Source organism: Phyllostomus discolor, chromosome 1 (assembly GCF_004126475.2).
Source record: "Phyllostomus discolor isolate MPI-MPIP mPhyDis1 chromosome 1, mPhyDis1.pri.v3, whole genome shotgun sequence".
In the NCBI taxonomy this organism is placed as follows: domain Eukaryota; kingdom Metazoa; phylum Chordata; class Mammalia; order Chiroptera; family Phyllostomidae; genus Phyllostomus; species Phyllostomus discolor.
The window spans coordinates 195,798,672-195,810,227 of record NC_040903.2 but is presented as its reverse complement, the minus strand read 5'-3'; the positions used below and the strand labels follow the sequence as shown (position 1 = coordinate 195,810,227).

At 39.2% G+C, this 11,556-nt stretch overlaps 1 protein-coding gene and 1 pseudogene across 5 annotated transcripts in view; both read left to right on the top strand.

Annotated features, from left to right (window-relative positions):
- The first annotated feature begins 422 nt into the window (after window positions 1–422).
- Window positions 423–11,556, top strand: part of NUMB (NUMB endocytic adaptor protein) — a 135,355-nt gene continuing 124,221 nt past the window's right edge. For 2 of the 5 annotated variants that reach the window (XM_028505724.2, XM_028505723.2), the window contains exon 1: window positions 423–521. The gene's annotated coding sequence lies outside the window, so the exon portion shown is untranslated. The remainder of the gene's footprint in view (window positions 522–11,556) is intronic. The other 3 variants (XM_028505720.2, XM_028505722.2, XM_028505719.2) reach the window with 2 other exon arrangements.
- LOC118497479 lies at window positions 1,505–9,980 on the top strand (annotated as a pseudogene).

Here is an 11,556-nt window from a genome sequence, read left to right as displayed (position 1 = left end):
CTACTCCGTAAGTACTACCCTAGGAGTAAGCGAGCAGCGATAAGCTGGAGAAAGGGACTAGTTTACAGAGTAACCAGTACAATAAAGAGTTAACCCTTCCCCGGTAACCTCAGAAGTGAGCTTCTGCCCCTTCCTGGCTTTCTACTGCGCAACCAAACTGTGCTTGCACCAACCCTGGCCGTCACAGACCTTGCCAGTTGATTTAACAGACACTTTAGACAGCCTATCATAATTTCAAACTGTCCAACCATCAACCAATTACAACTAAAGCTTGGTCTGGATCGCTCCAGGACCGGGCGGGAGCTAAAAAACGGGTCCAGGAAAAGGGGAGGTAAGAAAGCTAAGACGGACAGGTAAATTAAGCCAATCAGAACAGAGAGCCGCTGCATCGTTATCCAATGGAGAGATAGGAAGTATAAAACGGGGTGGGCCTGTTGTCATGGGGGAGGCGGTGGCGCTTGGTGGCTACTGGCAGCCGAGGTAGAGGCAGTGGCGCTGGAGTTGGTCGGGGGTAGTGGCAGGTGAGTGCCGGTAACGCGGCCCTGAGGTCTGGAGGCTGTCGCTGGGCGGAGAACTCCAGCTCGGCACTCCGGAGGCGGAGGCCAGAGGACAGGGCCCTGGACTGCGGGCCGGGTCGGGCCGGGGCCAGGGCGGAGGCGGGGGCGGCGGCGGCGAGTTCGCGCTGACTGGGCTGGTGGGAGAATGGCCCGGCTCCTGGCGGCGGAGTTCGCGTTGGCCAGGTAGGCTGGGACCAGACCCAATCGGGTCAGGCCGGGAGCTCCCTTGGGACGTAGTGCTGCTCCAGTCTGGTAGACTGACCACGACCAGTGTGTGTGGGATAGGTCCTTGGGGAGACAGGAGCGGCCGGGGTCTCAGACTGGAGGGTGACCGGTAGTGACCTGGCCCGAGGACGTGGACGGGGTGACTCGGGAATGCCCGGGGCAGCTTGGATTCGAGGGAGAAGGGGAACCCGGGAAGCCCAGGAGCGGCCAAGGGGAGAGATCTGGGGGGGTCGTGAAACTGGGAGTGGCCCGGGTTAGAGGGAGTGGGAGACCGGGGGCGGCCGGGGTCCGGTGTGACAGGAGCAACCCGAGTCCTAACGAGGATGTCGAGGAATGACAGGGTGGGGGCTGGGGACCTCCCGAGAAAGGCAGCTGTCGGAGGGAGGAGGGCTCCTCGAGAGTTAAGGAGCTGCGGGTCTTAGGAGAGTGGGATCTGTGGAGACCTTGAATAGCTTGGAGAGGAACGGGAACGCCCAGCCTCGCACCGCTGATCTGGGACGGGAGACCCAAAACTGAACTAGGAACTTCTGGGTCCGAGGATCCCCGGAACACCAAGAAAAAAAGCCCTCGAGGATTAGTAGCTGGGCTCCAGACTGGGGCGAGGGGTCTAAATGGGCAGTGGAAGTTCTTTCAGTTAGAGAGGAGTCTAGCAAAATGATACACCAGGTGGGCGGGGGTGGGGGTGGGGGAGGGATCATTTCCTTGTAGGAAGGGAGTAGAAGATAGGGCGTAGTAGGAGCGAGCAAGCGAGCAGTTGCTCAGGAAGAGAGCAGTGGTCTCGTGGAAACGGGCCAGTACAGGCGATGTGAGGAGTTACCAGTGAGGCCATTAATAAGCTCTAAGAACTTCAGAAATAGAAGATACTTCAGCATTATAACACTAAGATACCATTGAGAACCAGAGAAAAGGTCCTAACAGCAAGGTTAAGTGACTTGTATTCCAGTGTTTTTAGAAAAGAAATTTATTTCAGGATGACAGCAGTAATATTAGAAAAGAAGGACATTGACAGGATGGGAAATTTGAAAGGGAATAGGACTGGGGACTTGATCAGAGAGAGGAGAGCCATGAAGAGGATAGACATACCCTTGCCAAGTTAGAAATAAGTTTGAATTCTAGTTCCACCGCTTAGCTTGGATAACATTAACCTCTCTGTGCAAAAGTTTTCTTATCTGTGTAGTAGGGATAATAATAATTCCTATTTCATAGGGTTGGGTTTTTTTTTCCTACAAGAGTTAATACTTGTAGAACTTTCAGAATAGTGACTGGTGCAGAGTAAGGGCTGTGTACTGGATTGTTAAATAGAGGATGAAGAAAGACCTGAGTTCTTGAATGAGGTAGGTGGCTCTCAAACTTGAGCTTGCACCAGAATCACCTTGACGGCTTGGTGATCTACAGGCTGTGGGCCCCGCGGTGTTTCTGATTCAGTAGGTATGGGTAGGGCCTGGGAATTTTCATTTACCTCAGGTGATGCTTATATAGGTCTGCTTCGAGAACCACTTCCTTTAAATGAAGACAATAATAAGGGAGCAGCCTTAAAATACCTGCCCACCCTGCTAGAGAGAGGGGCAAGCTGTAAAAGAAAAAGATCTTAATATGAGGGAGACTCTATTTTAAGCCTGTTTTTTCAATTTGCGGATTATGATTTACTGGTAATTTATAAAATCAGTTTTTAGTGGGTTACCACCAGCAGTGAAAATAGATAGATGAACAGAATGGACTAGCACTGTGCTTGGTAAGGAAAAGTATTGTTTTAGGAAATTTTTCTCATGCATGTGTGTACTAGGTCACAGTGTAAAATGTGTTTCTGACGGTCAGAAGAGTTTGAAACACTGTTTTGAGACATGCAGTACAGCAAAAGCAGCCCTTCAGTAGAGGTGTCTAGGGACTGGGCTTATTATTTATTTCTTTGTTTTTCTTCTTTTTGTGCTAATTCTTTCTTAGCTCGTGATACATTCTATTGAATTTCTTCAGTTTCTCCTGTGTTTTCCTGATCACATATCACGTTGTGCCTCTTTTTAGATATTGAGAATCTTTGGCACAAGGACTTAAGGGAATCTGAGGCAGAGAAATGAAATTGAGTGGTGTTTTTCAGTGGGGTACACTTTGTTTCATTTGAGCACCCTTGTTTATCCCCCCCCTTTTTTTACCACTCTATTGTAAAGCATTGTCTGTATAAAACCCTAGGTGTACCCAGACATATTGACAGTAAATGATTAACACTGAAATGGACTCATTTGTGGACAGTTCATATATGAAAATAAGCAAAAACCAAATAAGATACCTATCAAAAGAGAAGAGTGAGAAAAGGTGTTTGTTTTTTAAAGTATCTTAAAACTTTTCATGACCTGACACTAATACAAAACATGTAATGTAAAAAGCATTTTTAAGGGAACCAGATATACTTGTGTATTTTTGGATTTCTAGATTTTTGAAGGGAGAAAAAATACTGATAATACTAGACAGTAAAAAGCACCTGGGATAGAGGCTTAACAACAAAGTAAAGAGTTTATTAAGCAGGCACTTTGGTTCTGATAGTTTTCTCCCTTGATAATGGACTAGGTGTGGCATATGTTGTGTAAATTTAACTTGTTTGAGGGACCTAAATGTGCTCCATAATACTTTAAGGTATATTGAGAATATATATGTATGTTTTGTGCTGTCTGTAAAAAACATAGTTGGTTTATTATTTAGAAAGTGTTGATTTAGATTTGTTTTTATAGTTATAAGAACAGAGAAAGCAGCTTAAAAATAGATTCTTGCAACTCTCTTTAAAATCTTGAAGTTGGTGAATTTATGTAACCCTTTCATTAATGTTTTGTGACATTGTGAAGAAACTATTGGTGTAGCTTTGCATTGGTGTTTAGATAATTTTTTTCTCTGTCAAAAATAATTTTTAGTCCTATTTCAGATTTTTATATTATGTTAAAATTTTTGTTTGGAAAACTGCAAACTATAATCATTGCATGCCTGAGTTGAAAAACATAAGCAATGTTTTCATAAAGCAAATTTACTAAATTTTTGAGACAAAGGTTCCAAGGATGAATGCTTTTGAATTCCTTGCATTGAGTTCAATGTAGTATCCTTACCACCAGAATGGTGATTCTTTAAACCATCATTCATATGGTTTAAAGATCATTCAGTTCTTTACTAACTAATGGAGGAATACAAAATCTTAATAATCAAGTGTGGGAAAATATAAAAGTTCATCCTTCATAAGTGTGAACATTGACCAGTTTGGTTACTTACTTACTTCTTAATAAATGAACTTTAGTCAGTTGACTTTTTATTCATCCATAATTTAATCATACTTATCTATGAATAGCTTTGATTGCTCAACTCATTTTACAGTGAGATTTCTTAATCTGTAGTGATTTTTAAGTCCCAAAGAAACTGGATGCTCCTGACTGTACAATTTAATGAGACTCAATTTAACATATCAAAGATAATTTATGTAAATGATCTTAAAAAGTAGAATTCAATTAACACTAGTTAATTAAGTTTATTTTCTATTTTAGTAAAGTTTTGTCTTTTATACATAGCTTTTGATCTGCTTTCTCTACTTCTTGCCCTCCAACTACCCATACAATAAATCATAATGGAAATGTTGGTGCCTGAAAATCTAGTCCTACCAAAGTACAAAACCCCTATAATTGATTTTTACTTTGCTGGGAGAATTCCTTTTATTAGAAATGGTTTCTTGGTGAACTTCTCACCTTAAAAAAGTCTTATTTAATAGAGTACTTGAAAAGTTACATTTTATTTTGGACTTGCCAGAACACATCTATTGGGTTTGATAGATTTTTATTTCTATAGAACAGGCCCTGAATTTTGCTGATTTCTGAACTCGGATATGTTTCCTTGATAGGATTAGGGACACAGGAAACAATCGTACTCCTTAAATCTATTTTTGAAATTTGCCATCTTTTTTATCTTGACATGATAAATCCTTTATTTGCAAAGAAAATCTGTTTCAGTAATATATTGGAAATCTCATTATGAAAGGTAGAAATATGCAATAAGGCTTTAGGATGTTTGTTCAGATGTGAGACATAGATACTGATAAATAGGATGCCATCTATTGACATTGCCATATATTGTTGAGAATATAAAGTATGCACTTGGAACCCTGGCAGGTAATGGCTTGGTTGGAGTGTAGTCCCATGCACTGAAAGGTCATGGGTTCGATTCCTGATCAGGGCACATACCTAGGTTGTTTGGGGCACATGCAGGAGGCAGCCAATTGAAATTTCTCTCTTTCCCCTTCCCTCCCCTCCTCCTCCCACCCCTTCTCTCTTCCCCTTCCTCTCTAAAATAAATAAATGTTAAAGAAGTTTTAAAAAGTATGCACCGGAAATCTTGGGGCAAAAGGAGGATTGAAACTAAGGGAGGATGAGGAGAAAACTGACATGTGTTTAAGGAGGAATCTGGAGGATCTGCAGGAAGTATGTCTAGAGGAGTGAGCTGTTTTTGGCAGTTTTCCTGGAGTGACATATGTAAAGGAGGATGAGCCTATTTGCAACATTCTCCCATGTACATATTTTTTGTTCTGTGCAGTTTCCACTGCTTGCTTTCACTCTTCCTTTATTTTCTTCCACTCAGGAAAGCATGACAGAATGCAACTACATAGTTGCAGCTTGCTAGTCCTAGAGGATGGTAACCTGTGTAAGACCATGTGGATTTAGAAGAAGATAGGACACTTGTGTCTCTTCTTGCAGCTCTTGGGAATAGGTTTCCAGCAATTGTGAATAGGCCAGGCCTTCTCACTGGTCCTTTCTGATGGAGTTTGGGATTAAGCAGTAGGAAGAGACCTTAGTCATCCTAAATGGACTAACCAAGGAGCTGCTATATTAATAATTAAGGTTCAGTGACTTCTTTCCCCACCAAAACTCTATTTCTTCCCACTTGCTTTCTGATACCTTATACTCTTCTAATCAGGATCAAAGCCATGAGTTTTCTGATCAGATAGCAAAATCTTAATTGTAGTAACTTGTTTATAGTGTTAAGGTTGTATATAGTTAATTAGGAGAGTGATTATTTGATCAGATTCTTTTTCCAGTTTAGTTAGGGAAGAGGAGGGATTGAAAGCTGTAGAATACTGCTTGACTTCTGAATAAAAGCACTGGTCAGTAGCACAGGAAAAAAAAGCAAAATTCATACTTTTATTTAAGATTGACTGTGGCTGCCTTTGACCTTAGAAAGTACAAGTTAGTGTGCTTTTGTCCTGGTCAGCTGTGCAAAAGTACACCTCAGGTACCTTTCAGTTGTTTCACAGTTACTGCTTTGTGTATTTTTTGAAGGTTTATCTAATTATTTTTAATATAACCAACTTTTTAATTAGGAATTTTAGCTGTCAGTATTTTTTAATCTAGATAAACTTTTTTTCAACCTGAAATCTCATGGAACCATACATTTGTCTGATTATCATAGAAGTGTATTTGTCATTACCATATTATGAAATTGAAAAGGGCATAATTTGTATTCTGAGGAAGCATGATAGAGTGGACAAAGTCCAAGTTTTGTAATTGTATGACCATGTTTTTGAATCCTGGCTCTGTTATTCGCTAATTGGTCAGTTTTTTAAACCTCTCTTAGCCTCAATTTTGTCATCCACAAAATAGGGTTTACATTATCCTCCTTCCTAGGCTAATGGTGAGAATTAAATGAAAAGCATTTTGTATAGTGCCTTGCCCATAGTGGGCACTCAGCATGTGGCAATGTTAATTAATAATAATTACAATAATATTAGGCCTATTATAGACTTCTCTTTCCAGGAGGGACTAATGTTGCAGATACTGTGACTAGGGGCAGTTAGGAAAACCAGAGCTGACTTTAAAAGTTTACCTGTGTTTTAAGCATTTATTATTTTGCCTTTGTGGTTGGTTTAGTTTGGTGGATTAGACTAAAACATGGGGCAAATGAGTCTAATATTTTATCGTGTGGTCATGGGATGTGTCTCTAGCATTACGTGATCCTGTTCCAAATACGTATGAGTTTTTGTTGACTCATAGCGGGAACCAATAACCTTACTGCTAGGAAAAAATATTGAACATTATAGATTTAATGGTTTTAAAATAGTTTGAAATGCTTGTTAGAAAGATCAATTTATCTTCCTGAACAGTTAATACAGTCCTTGTCACTATTTGATCAGAAGTAGATTTTATTTCGTAAGTTAGTCCTGTATAGTCCTTAGTTAAGGATTTTGTCAGAGGTGGAAGAAAAGTCTTTCTGCATCTGTAGAAAACTTAAAAGCTGTATTATCTCTTAAATTGTCTGTGATGAAAAAGCAGATGTGTAATTTCCATAGCATTCATGATGTAATGGGCTTTCTTTAAGTGTCATCATTGAACATAATTTTTGAATGTTAACCATCCTAAAGAATTGATTTATTCTTATTTTTGAAAATTATTTCATTATTGGTGGTATAAAAGGGTGATATTTTCTACGATAGCCAAGTCTTTCTTATTCTTGTAAGGAATGCAGTACTAAGTATTGTATTGAAAATATTGTCAAGAAAATGAACTGTAAATATTCATTTGTAGGACTGGTTTTTATTTCTAAAAATCTTAACATTGACATGTTACATCAAAAGCTGTTCATGGCCATTTTGTGAAGAGAGGGAGGCTGAGTAGTTGTGGCCGCGTTGCTGACCTGGAGCAGTGGTCAGCTTCTCCACATAGAACCCTGGAGTAGGAGGTTCAGCATCAATTCTCTCTCTTCTCCCTCTGGTTTTGGCTTTGTGAGACATCATCATCAAAGACAATGGCCAACAATGTTACCAACGAGACACAGCCTTGCTCCGTGAACTCCGTGTATTCACTGGGAATCTCAGTACTCTTGTGGTCTAGAAATCTGATACGGAGGCTGTCTTCTCAAAATATGACAGAATTGTGGGTTGCTCTGTTCATAAGGCCTTTGCCTTTGTTCAATATGCTAATGAGAGAAGTGCCCAAGCCTCAGTGGCAGGAGAGGATGGCAGAATGATTGCTGGCCAGATTTTAGACATTAATCTGGCTGCAGAGCTAAAAGTGAACCGAGGAAAAGCAGGTGTGAAATGATCTGCAGTGGAGACGTATGGCTTCTGTTCTGACTTGGAATGCGACTTTCAACAGGATTGTTTTAACAGGATGTACAGTTACCCTGCGTGTGTTGCTCCTCCTCCTCCTGTGGCTCAGGCCATAGTGCCCTGAAAATGCCAGTGCGTGTCAGGAAACACCTCACAAAAGGGAAACAGTGGCTTCAGTTCTAAGAATGGACAGTGAGGACCTTCTTCCAAGTCTGGAAAGTTAAAAGGAGGTGACCTTCAAACGTTCAAGAAGGAATTGACCCAGATAAAAACAAAAAATGGATTCTCTACTGGAAAGCCTGGACAAAACTGAAAAGGAACAGAGCAGACAAGGAGCAGCGATGAAGAATGACAAGTTGGAGGAGAAGCAGAGCAGCAGCAGCTCCCGGAAGAACGATGAGACTAATGAGAAGGCGGAGTCTGAGGGAGGGGCAGATGACTCTGTTGAGGAGGGGGACCTACTGGATGATGATGGTAATGAAGGTAGGGGTGATGACCAGTTAGGGTTGATCAAGGAGGATGAGAAAGAGGCTGAGGAAGGAGAGGATGACTCTTAAACACATGGTGGGGTTTAGAAGTCTTATTCTGTTATTTTTCTACATAGGTGTGCTTGTCTAAGATCAAAATTTTCACCAGATCCCTCTCCCCTAGTATTTTCAGCATATGCTCACTGTTTTCCCCATCCTTGTCCTTCCCATGTTCATTAATTCACATTGTCCTGAGTCTAGTCCATTTTCACTTCCTTTGATGCTCCTAGTAGTTGTCTTATCCTATAATTTCTGCTTTTAATTTTGATAGCTCTTTATGACAACATAAAAAGGAAGTATGGTTTTTATCAACCAATATAACCTTGTTATGTGGGGAGTACAGTTCTTCTCATTCATATATTAGTTCCGTAGTCGCTTCCCTAACTGCAAAGGCAGTCTCAGTTGAGTAGCACCTGAGAGCAGCTTTGAGTTAGAGGTATGTATGTTATAGCCCACATGAGTGTGTTATGTGGGGCTGTTTGACACATATGTAACAATGTACTTTTGTTAAAGAGAGCTGGCATGTCAAATGCATCCTCTAGGAAAATAATTAGTATAATAGTCTTACGATTTGTTTTCTAAAGTTGATACTGTGTGTTATTTTTCTGAGCAGCCTGATATTTGGGACCTTTTTCTCTCAAAGTAAACACATCTTTATTAAACAAGGAATTTGTAGAAAAATAAAGCTGTTCATTTCCTAATGCTCTCTTTCTCTTATATTCTAGCGTAATTTTAGAACCATATGGTTTTGGTATTTTATCATATTGTTGTGCTATTTAATCTCTTCATAAGGTTATGCATTTTTTGCAGTCAGGACTTTGTTTTATCTTTCTTAATATTCTCTGGCAAACATAAATGTACTGAATACATTTCAGTGGGAGATCCTGATTGAGGGTTGAGTTTTATGACATCAAGTAAATGAACTTCAGTTGCCTGAGTTCAAATCCAATCCTACTTCCTTAGGCGGGTTAACCCTTTTAGCTTCAGTTTCTCAGCTGTAAAATAAATTGCTTTGAGGATTATATGAGATAATTCATGTAAAGCATTTAACACAGTGCATAGCTCATAGAAAATGCTTAGTAAATGTTAGCTACTATTGTAGGGATCCAGGATTGCGGATAGGAGGTCAAAGCTTTTTCTCTGTTTTTGCATGGATTGTAAGAGAGTCTCTTTTATAAAGTTAAACTATGAAACTTAGACTTCATTTAGACATGATAAACAATCGACTTCTTGCCTCTGTTATCTTATTTTTAGTCCAATCTGTGGAAAAACTTGAATATTTTAATTCAGCTATATTTTTTGCCTTTAAGTCACAGTAAATTCTTAATTATTTATACCCAGATTAGCAGTGTTATAGCTAATCCCTCAATTCTTTGGATTATAAGTGTGGCTGTAGAACTTATTAGATAAATTTTTCATTAGGCCCGACTTCTATTTTAAGGTAATATTTTAAATATTCAGTTTTCTGGACATTGAGTATCCTCATCAACAGTTTGCAGTCTGTTGCCTGTAACTCTTTGGAGTGCGCTGGATGTTTTCTGCTGTTTGCAAAGGGTCCTCAAATCCATTTGCTCATCAGATACTATCTGTGGACAAAAGTAATATGTTCATCATATACATATGTGTGTATACATACACACATGTATATTTAGAACCTTTGTACATATGTATATACATATATATGAAGGATATATATATTCTTACATATATCTTGTATCTATATATCATACATATCTATATAAATGTTGAGATGAATTTGAAAAATCTTTTTTTAAAGATTTTATTTATTTTTTGAGAGAGGGGAAGGGAGGGAGAAAGAGAGGGAGAGAAACATTGGTGTATAAGAGATACATTGATCGGTTGCCTCTTGAACGCCCCAACCACGGACCTGGTCCACAACCAGGCATGTGCCTTGGCTGGGAATCAAACCAGTGACCTTTCAGCTTGCAGGCTGGCACTTAGTCCACTGAGCCACACCATCCAGGGTGAATTTAAAAAATCCCTAAAGCCTAGAGTGAAGTCACAGTAGCTTTGGTGGTTTCAATTATTTGCTCTACTAACATATGCTGAAAATTCCGCTATTACCATGTAGGACTCAGTTAATGTTTCACTTTTTAAAAGGTTCATCATACTTAAAAGGTGTCAGCATACTTTTGCTCCTTTTTTGTTACTCAGATGTGCCATTTCAGAAATACTACTATGCTTCTGTTCCCCCAGCATGGCATATGCATTTTTTAAAACAGCTTTCCTTAGGTGTAATGGACATGCATTGAAATTGCACATATTTAAAGTATACAATTTGATGAGTTTTTACCTATTTATACACCACAGCCAGGATAAGGAACCTAGTATTCTAAAAGTGTCCTTGTGCCTCTTTGTAATCTATCTCTCCACCTGTAGAGGTAACCACTAGTCTGTTGTTATGGATTAGTTTGCATTTTCTAGAATTTTATGTAAAAAAGAATTATGTGGTATGTACTCCTTTTTTTGAGAGCATGATCTGGCTTCTTTCACTCAGCCTAATTGGTCTGAGATTTATCTGCTATTTTGTGTATAAGTATATTCCTTTTGGTTGCTGAATAGTATTCCAGTATATGGATATATCACAATTGTTAAAATCTATTCTCCTGTTGATAGACATTGGATTGTTTCCACTTTTTGGCTATTCAAATAAAGCTGCTATGAACATTCACGTAGAAGTTTTTGTACAGACATGTGTTTCCATTTTTCTTAGGTATTTTCCTAGTAGTGGAATTGCTGGATCATACGGTGGGAATGGTGATTCCATTTTTTCTACATCCTCACCACCACTTGTTATTATCTCTGGTTTTTTATTATAGCCATTAGAGTTAGGATGTGATGTGATAATTCATTGAGGTTTTGTTTTGCATTTCCCTGTAGGCTAATGATGTTGAGAATTTTTAAATGGGTTTATTGGTCATTTGGATAAATGTTTATTCAGATTCCTTGCTCATTTAAAAAGCGGGACTACTTGTTTTTTATTATTGAGTTATGAGTTATAAAATCTGTATGGATACAAATCCCTTATCAGATAAACAATTTGTAAATATTGTTTTCCACTGTGTGGGTTGTGTTTTCACTTTTCTCATCTTGTCCACAAAAGGTTTTCATTTTGATGAACCTATTTTTTTTTTTTTTGCTTGTGCTTTTGGTATTATATCTA